Genomic DNA, 8568 nt, shown 5'->3' with positions numbered 1-8568 from the left:
TTTTCAACTGGGTCATCTTTGGATGAAAAACTAGGTCAACACCGCCCCAAATATGGAAAAATGTATCTTGTTAACATTCTAGTGGTCACATTTCGACTCAATTATCATTCAAATTGGTCAGGATGCTTGTCTAGGTAAATTGCTTGGATGAGTTTGAAATCGCATGTGAAACTAAGTCAGCCGGAGCTAAAAATAGAAAAAAATTTTAGTTAACACTCTAGTTGTACTGTTTTGATCCAAGTATCCTGGAAATTGGTTGAAAGTTTGTTTTGATGATTTCTAGGTCAAGTTTGAATATGTGTCACCTGGGTAAAAAAACTAGGTCGCACTGCTCAAATATGGATAATCCTTGTTAACACTGTAGTGGTCACATTTTTGACTCACTCGTCATGAGACTTGGTCAGAATGCTTGTCTAGGTAATTGTTTGGATGAGTTTGATAAGTCAGGGGAGCGATCTAGGGCCATCATGGCCCTCTTGTTATTGAAACGGAACACGCTCTTGTTTATTCTGTTCCAATTTGTTTTTTAAATGAAATATTTCACTTTAAAGTGCCATGTATATTTGTTTGTCAGTTTGTTTGTTTGTTTTTGTTTTTTTTTCGGAATTAGATTAATTGATTATAGGTTTTTATAAATATATTTCATGTAGTATTCAAGATAATCCCCTATTCCCGGCATTGTAATAAGAGTTCGGATACTAGATTTTTTTCAAGTCTTAAAAAGAATTGAAATACATAATTAATATATCATGCAGTTTGTGCAGACTTATTAAATACATTTTTTGTTTTGCCTGTATTTCTGAAGAAAGTAGTGTGAATGTGAAATTACTAAAATTGTTATTGTTGCAAAATTTTGACTTTCATACAAATAACTACATCATGATCACTGTACTTAATTGCCGAACATAAACAGAAGCAAACGATAGTTCAGGTTAATGATTGAGCAGTAACCAATGGAAATAATAATATAAAAAAGAAATAATAGATAAATAAATAAATAAATAAAAATCAAAAGTTTTAAAAAAAAAAGCATTTTTACGGCTTAACCGGCCTTTATGAAAGGACTTTTGCGCGATAGAAACAATTATAACTGCTTTCTTAAGAAACGCCAAACTTATGTTTATAGTACTGTACATTAAAAGCTAGCTTTCACGATAAAGTCAATGATTTCTTTCAAGTTTGTACATATATAATACTAAAAGTGCACCGAATTGTTCTAGTATAACGTGTGACGCACATTTTTGCTCATTTTCCGAGGAATTCTGACTAGTTCTGTTCTTTCTCCTTGTTTGAAAGAAATGTTTATTACTCTTCCAGATTTTTTCCGCCTTTTTGATTGGATATTGATCCCCCAAAGAAAATTTAATTACCGGCCCGACGGGTAATATACACCTCATTTCCCCTTTGGGGCCCCAGTTTTAAAACAAAATGCGTGTGTCGTGCGCGTACGTTTATTTTTCGAGATGTAAAATTTCCATTTTTCAAGATTTTTACTGTCAAAAGATAAAAATATAGCAAATGATAATATACATATTTCATCAGTATTGAAACAAAATACCCTTTGAAAACTGATTTAATTCCAAAAAGTTTCGTTCAACAGATATCCCCTTTTCTCTTGCTTACATTCGTTAGGTTGAAAAAAAATACGTATGTATTTATGTGCGTTGTAGTGATGAGGGGTACCCTAAAGGGGAAACTTATTTCGGGCGTTTATTTGGTAGCAATTAAAAGATTTATTTTAAAAAACGTCTAAAACCCCGGAGGGGAAGGGGGAATAAAAATTTTTTTTGGTTTTGGAGTGATATATGTGGAATATATCCACATATATCATTCCAAAACCAAAATAACATATAATATAATAAATCTTATAGATTTACTTTTTTGTAGTTGTTGTTTTGATGTTTTTTGTTTTTTTGTTTTTTTCGGAAAGCGGATTATTTTTTTCCAAAAATATATACAATGTATACGTATATCTCATGTAGTAGTAAGGCAATGTAAATGGTGAGATTCAATAAAAAATAACTTAACAAAGAACTGAAATATATGTTTTAGTAAAGTGTAATGAATTTACTTTCTAGACATTCATCATGTTCAAAACATTCTTTTATTCCACCAGTCTATCATCTATACCTTCCACTTTGTCTTTTTCCCTATCTTTTACAATATATTAAATATTTATTGTTTGGACCCTTGCAAAAGATATCTGGATCGACATATGATACATACATGCTTCCTTAACTAAAATATTATCGGCAATGAAACATTTCAGACAACCAATGTTATGTCCGATTAATACTACAGTTACATTGTGTGAAAAAGAACATTTGATAATACCTTTATTGAAGCCAAATGTGGCTGTCCTTCTCAGGCAATCTTATTTTAGTGAGTTGCGCTGTTCGAAGATCGTTCGAACGTCTTCCGCCTCATCTAAAATTGAAACGTATCCTCGATTACCGTCTATTGCGAACCTATATTAAATACACTTAATTAAATTTCGGTCGTATTGTCGAAATATTTAATATGTTTAACAAAAAATTATCAGCGTTGCAGTTCTTGTACTACCACGACACGTTTTAAGAATTTTAGTTTCATAACGAATGCTTAAGGCTTGAATCGTGATAAAACATTGTATTTCTAACACTTCCGTTATCTGTTTCTTTTAATTTTTGGCGAACCTGACTATGTGTTTGGTTAAGCAATTATGAAATATATTAAAAGCTCAGATATAGAACGAGTCAAAGATTTTTAAATGAGCGGCCCATGCTTACTAAGGATTTTTCTCAAACATGTAATAAATATTTAAATGTATTTGTCATTTATATTAATGCAATTTCAATTTAACTTGTAGACATTTTTTGAGCGCTATAGCCTTATCGGTGTATGTGGCCCCGATCGAACTTTCCGCGTTAAATATTCATATTAAAACGATAATAACTAACACTATAGTATGTATACCTGTTATTCTGAACAGCTTGATTTAACCCACCTTTGTCCTAGTTTACAGTAAACTTAACCGATGATAGCATTCTAAAACTGAAATATTTCGTGCATTTCAATACACTCAGGGTACAGGGTATCAATATCTTTAAAATGAAGAAGTATATGTCTGTTTTAAGCATTTTATACACAACGTTAAAAATGTCTTTGCTCATAATGACATAATACAATATAGTACTGAATGTACTCCGTCTGAGCATCACTGGCCTTGAATGTTTTATCTTTATAGCAGGTATAAATATTGCACATGCGCCTTAGAGACAGATAACGTCATTGCGGAAATTTCAGTAATCGGTAAAATCGAACGTGCTATTTGAATTACGTATTTAATTGTTCTGTTACAATTTTTGTTGAATGCTTGTATAAATTATAAACAATTGTTATAAGTTTAAACTGCAAAATGTTTTTATTTGTAAAATGGCTGCTTGATTTGGATAAAATGATCCGTGACCTTCACAATAGAAATTCCTCTGAAAAATAGGTAAGTTGATTATTTAAGAATCCTTGGGTTTAAAGCGACATGTTTAATATTAAAAATAAAAAACATACATTACATTCAAGATTAAAATACTGTTTCTTTTGATTGAAACCATTAATTTATTAAAATTATGAAAATAGCCACTTGTGCAATTATTCAACTTTGATATTCTTCCGCATCGGTTTCAAGAAAAACTAGGTTTATGAATAATTCTTACTCTATGATTAGGTGTGCATACAGTTTGAATTGTTGATTGATTCACCTAGTAATGTGCCCATCTCATGAAACCAAATATCATTTTTTACTGAGCAAATAAATTCATAACCCATTTTACAATTTAAGCAGACGACATTTTTAGCTTTAACTAAAAAGAAACTTTTTCATCTTTCTATCAATTGATTGTCACTGAGTCTCTATCATTTGTCGGTCAATGTTCATATACAAATATCATAGTTACTAAGTCAATTTGTTTTAAAAAGAAGCATTGTTTCACTTTCATAATGGTGCTTTAAATGTAGAAAATAAAAGATAAATCTATACAACTCATATTCATTCAGCTTAAACTTATACAATCGTAACTGTAATATTTGAAATAGTGTATACCTGTTATTCGGTTTTACTCTTTTAACAGCTTAATACAACACAAGTTTGTTCTATTTAAGTTCACACTCAACTTCATCCATCATTGCACACTAAACCCGAACTATTTCGTGTATTTAGATTAACTTAAGGTATGAATATTTTTATGATAATATGAGGTCATCATGGTTGTTTGAGTAAAATACTGAATTATATTGTATGAGTGCACACTGTTAAAATATATTTGATGACGTGCCATAGGTTTTGCAGCTGTTTACGACTCAAATAGAATCTGTTTTTAAATAATTTATGTATAATGACCTCTTTATTTCACACTACCGGTTTTTGTATTTTGACAGCGCTTTTGTTACTTCAATAAAAGTTAAGGATTTGATACGGATTTTGACTCTCAAAAATAAAAATGAGGCTAGATGGGTTGTAATTTGGATTTGATATTGAACTTTTGTGCTCTAGACTCATTGGTAATATGAACAAAAATATATTTAATATGTATTCTTTTAAAGCTTTTTGCGCAAACACATTGATAAACCAGTACTTAAATATTTCGTTAAGACTTTGGTTATGATATATCTATATATCAAACAAAGCAAAGCAAGTGACATGGGTTCCTTTTAATCCTAAACATTTGGTTATGTAAAATCAATGTCTTATTGTATTTTCTAGAGTCCTTACAGTACTACCGCATTTCTTTTTGAAGTATGAAAAGCAACAACAAAAACAAAAACAAAAAGCAATTACATATGGCATCAATATGAAATATAATTTCCATATAAACTAGCATTTTTTTGCCTATTTTCTGTAACTCTAATACAGAACCATCCAGTAGGTTTCGTTTCTATGTATTTATTATTCTTTTTCTTAATATAAAATACAAATGCAGATTTTCTATATTTTAACTTTTACTAAACAAGTGTTACATTGCATGAATAGTAAATTACACAAAATGAATAAACAAATACCGATAGAAGCTCGAATTCGCTATTCCTTTCATTATCTGTTGACATAAATATTGACAAAAAGGAATGTCGATAAATCTTATATAAAAGCATACTTTCTATCGCCTAAATCTTTAACTACCTTAACAATTACTCAGTTTTAACCGTTCAGCGTTATAGCGTAGTCGTTGAGTGTTGGCTTCGTCAGTGTAGAGACCGTGGTTCTATTCTTGGAAAAGGTTTTTTTTCTTTTCTTTTCTTTTTTGTTTTTAGATATTTTTCAAAGAACTTGCTTTTAGTTTCTCGTGAATTTACTTCACACAATACTATTTGAGAACATTTAGTTTAACACACAATCGCTTTAACAAGTAAAGTTAGAAGCAACACAATAGTATTTATAGTAATAAATGTGGAATGGAAAAAATTTAAATATATCAACATACTAATGAGCCGAAATTGTAATAAAAATGTCGCAAAACTGAATTCAGAAATTTAAATAGAATTAAATTGACAATACTTTTCAATCTGTTTGATGACTGTTAAAATCAATTTTATACATTCAATTTTGCTAAATCGTTATAAGTTTACCTTTAAATTGTACAAAATATTAAATTAATCACAGGTTTATAAAAGAGAATATGAAAATGTTTTATGAAAGTAAAACCCATGCAAAAATATTGCACAATTCCAGATTTATACTCGAAAAAAGCATTTTCTTAACATGAACCTTTCATACATGTCATAATCTGAACTCTCTAACCACTACGCTACTCGGATTTATGTTTCTATATTCAATTCAATTCTTCATTTTTGTAGTAAAAGTGCAAAAAGTAATAACTGAATAACTTGCACAACCCATTTTATCATAATGGTTTGGCCGATTAATGTAAACGTTATCGTGTTCGACTTATGAAACAGATTATGTCTTCATTATTGCGTTGCATTTAAACAGATGTCTAAATAATCCAGTTTAATGAATTTACCGACCGTCAATCTGTGTTTTTGCGACTGCTATTCAAAGAACAACAAAGACGCCGCTGTCTTATAAACTAATTGAACACATCGAGCTATTTACTCGTTCACCTGCTGTGTATTAATGTATATGTAAGTAAATTTACACGATCGATGTGACGTTGCGTGTAGTTATTGACAAATATGGTGGGTGTAAACTGATTATAAAGTGGACAGTGTCGTATAAATTATGCTCAGTTATTTACGATGTCGAATATGTACATCGGCGACTGTAAATCAAGTCTCATAAATGTGTTAATGTTGTCAATTATCGGCATTAAATTTCTGTGTTCCGCCAATTTAGTTAAGTCACAGGGATATATGAACACATTTAAAATTAGTCTTTTTATATTATTAACAAGGGATTCAAGTTGTTGCATAATCAGCACCGTTCGTAAAATGCATGCACTCATATAAACATATCATCCATGCTATCAAAGTTGTTGAAGTAGTTTATATATGAACTATTCATTACCCCCAAATATTTTTCTACAATTTATCCATAAAAACTATTGTAGTTATAACTAACGTTAACATTTCAATTTTTTCTTTGGCTGTCAAGAAATCGCCCATTTATGCAGGTGCGTTTATGTTGCAAGTATTTTCATTGGCTGATGGAAAACCATTATTCGGTGCGGTTATACGCCGTTGTTATCCGGCTTATATTATTATCCATTAACCAATGAAACTTACAGCCACAAATAGAAGTTAGGTTTACGCATGGCACAAACGGGCAACATACAAAATGGAAGCCGAGAAAAGACATTATCAAAACAAACAAAGAATGGTTAGAATAATTCGTACCAAATGTTAATGATTGCATCATTGTTGGTTGCGGGTGATGGATATTTAACCGGTTTCATTATTACTTTACATTACATAAGTTTCTCATATGAGCATACATTTGCATAAGATATTGTTTTACATGTGTAATATTTTACGAACGTGTGTACAAATTAAAGACGAAAGGTTAATTCTTTCCAATATATCAAAGTGGGACATTTTTTTAAATAATCGATAAGAGTCCAACAGTCAAAGGAAAAAAAACTGTCGTTTTCTGCGTCTTGTTTACTTCTTAATTCCTTTTTCAAATTAGAGTTGTATCCCTTGTTATATATATCTAAAGGAAAAAGTATAAAAAAAAATTCAGAAACCCCTGCGGTTAATGTTCCGCCCGAAGTTGGCAAGCTCTGTGTGCTACTTACAAATCTGTACATGCGGTAAGAAATAAACGCGGCGAGGAAGACTTCGTTTTGATGTTCAGGTGACTTATTCGTTTAAATGGCCCGCTTTTTAACTAGAGCCATTCTTTAAGCTCCGGAGAAACTGATAATGTTTACCTCAGAACATTGATTTATAAAATTCTGTAATGTTATTCTACAAATAAAGTCTAGCCACTTGGACAGTAACTGTTCAGTTTAATTAGATGACTACACTTATAAAATATGATAAACAAGATCAACAAGGCAAGGCGGCGTTCAATGAACGCAAGCACATAAAAGTAATAGGAAATATAATTTTTTCTGCGTTTGAACGCAATGAATTAGAAGATAATTATTTCCCCCTGCTTCGTTGTAATTGTTTGCAATTGGTGGCACTGTGTAGAGCACGAGTTTCTCGGGTATAATGTACAACGTGGTCATTCAGCGCTAGGACAGCCGACGATAATGAGTGAAGAAAATTCTAATTTTAATATCTAACTAATCGTAAGATATGCAGTTGCGCCAAGTTATTTAGATTTTCTTTACATTACATATGTTTATGTTGTCCATGCTGTTGGAAATGAAGATGATAACGCTTATCTTTTGACGTTACATTTGTATTCTATAAATGTTTGTACTTTAAGTAAAAGTATTGTGAAACAGTCTGCATATCCAAAGTCGCTTACAACAAATTAAACAATTTGAAATGTTTATGTTCGTTTCTCTCATTTTGTCACTTTGCAAACAGTTTGCAATGATCTAGGGGGACTTTATTTTAGTAAATCTAGGGATCATTTTGGACACCTTGAACATGATGTAAAGCAAAAGTTTTAAATATCAAATATCCATTATCTTAGTAATAGCGATTTACAAATGAACATTTAAATATGCTTCCATTTAATTATGATTTTTTAACAACTTACTGACCCCTAATCAGTGTTGATCCCAGTGAAACAATTTATCTAATTTCTGTACACTTTCACGATAAAATGCTACATGTCAAGTATAAGTACTAGGCATTGTATTTTTTCTACAGAATACTTAAATGTGTTTCTCATATATGTCTATATAAGTGTAATGCTCCCTCCCCCCGGTTAGGGGCTAATATTTTCATCAGGTATACGATTTACATGTTTTTTTTCTGTTTTTTTTTTTAAGTATACTTTGATACTGCATGTCAAATATCTAACCCTAGAAACTGAAGACATTATCAGAAGTTCGGTTTTAATGCTACCTTTTAGCTATGTTTTTGGTATCATACTAAGAATTTTTTGTAGAACTTTTATAGAGGTATACATATATATTAAATTTGAAAGACACCCGCCAACAAATAAAGGCTGCATGA

General features: G+C 30.8%; 1 protein-coding gene across 1 annotated transcript in view; it reads left to right on the top strand.

Moving 5' to 3' along the window:
• Positions 1–3269: 3269 nt before the first annotated feature.
• The window catches only part of LOC132758088 (heat shock 70 kDa protein 12A-like), a 54216-nt gene continuing 48917 nt past the window's right edge, over positions 3270–8568 (top strand). Inside the window, exon 1 of the mRNA XM_060749601.1 lies at positions 3270–3478. The gene's annotated coding sequence lies outside the window, so the exon portion shown is untranslated. The remainder of the gene's footprint in view (positions 3479–8568) is intronic.

The sequence above is a fragment of the Ruditapes philippinarum genome, unplaced genomic scaffold (genome assembly GCF_026571515.1).
Source record: "Ruditapes philippinarum isolate M1 unplaced genomic scaffold, ASM2657151v2 ctg4303_1_1_1_1, whole genome shotgun sequence".
Classification (NCBI taxonomy): domain Eukaryota; kingdom Metazoa; phylum Mollusca; class Bivalvia; order Venerida; family Veneridae; genus Ruditapes; species Ruditapes philippinarum.
The sequence above is the reverse complement of the archived record's forward strand: the minus strand, read 5'-3'. Positions and strand labels throughout refer to the sequence as shown.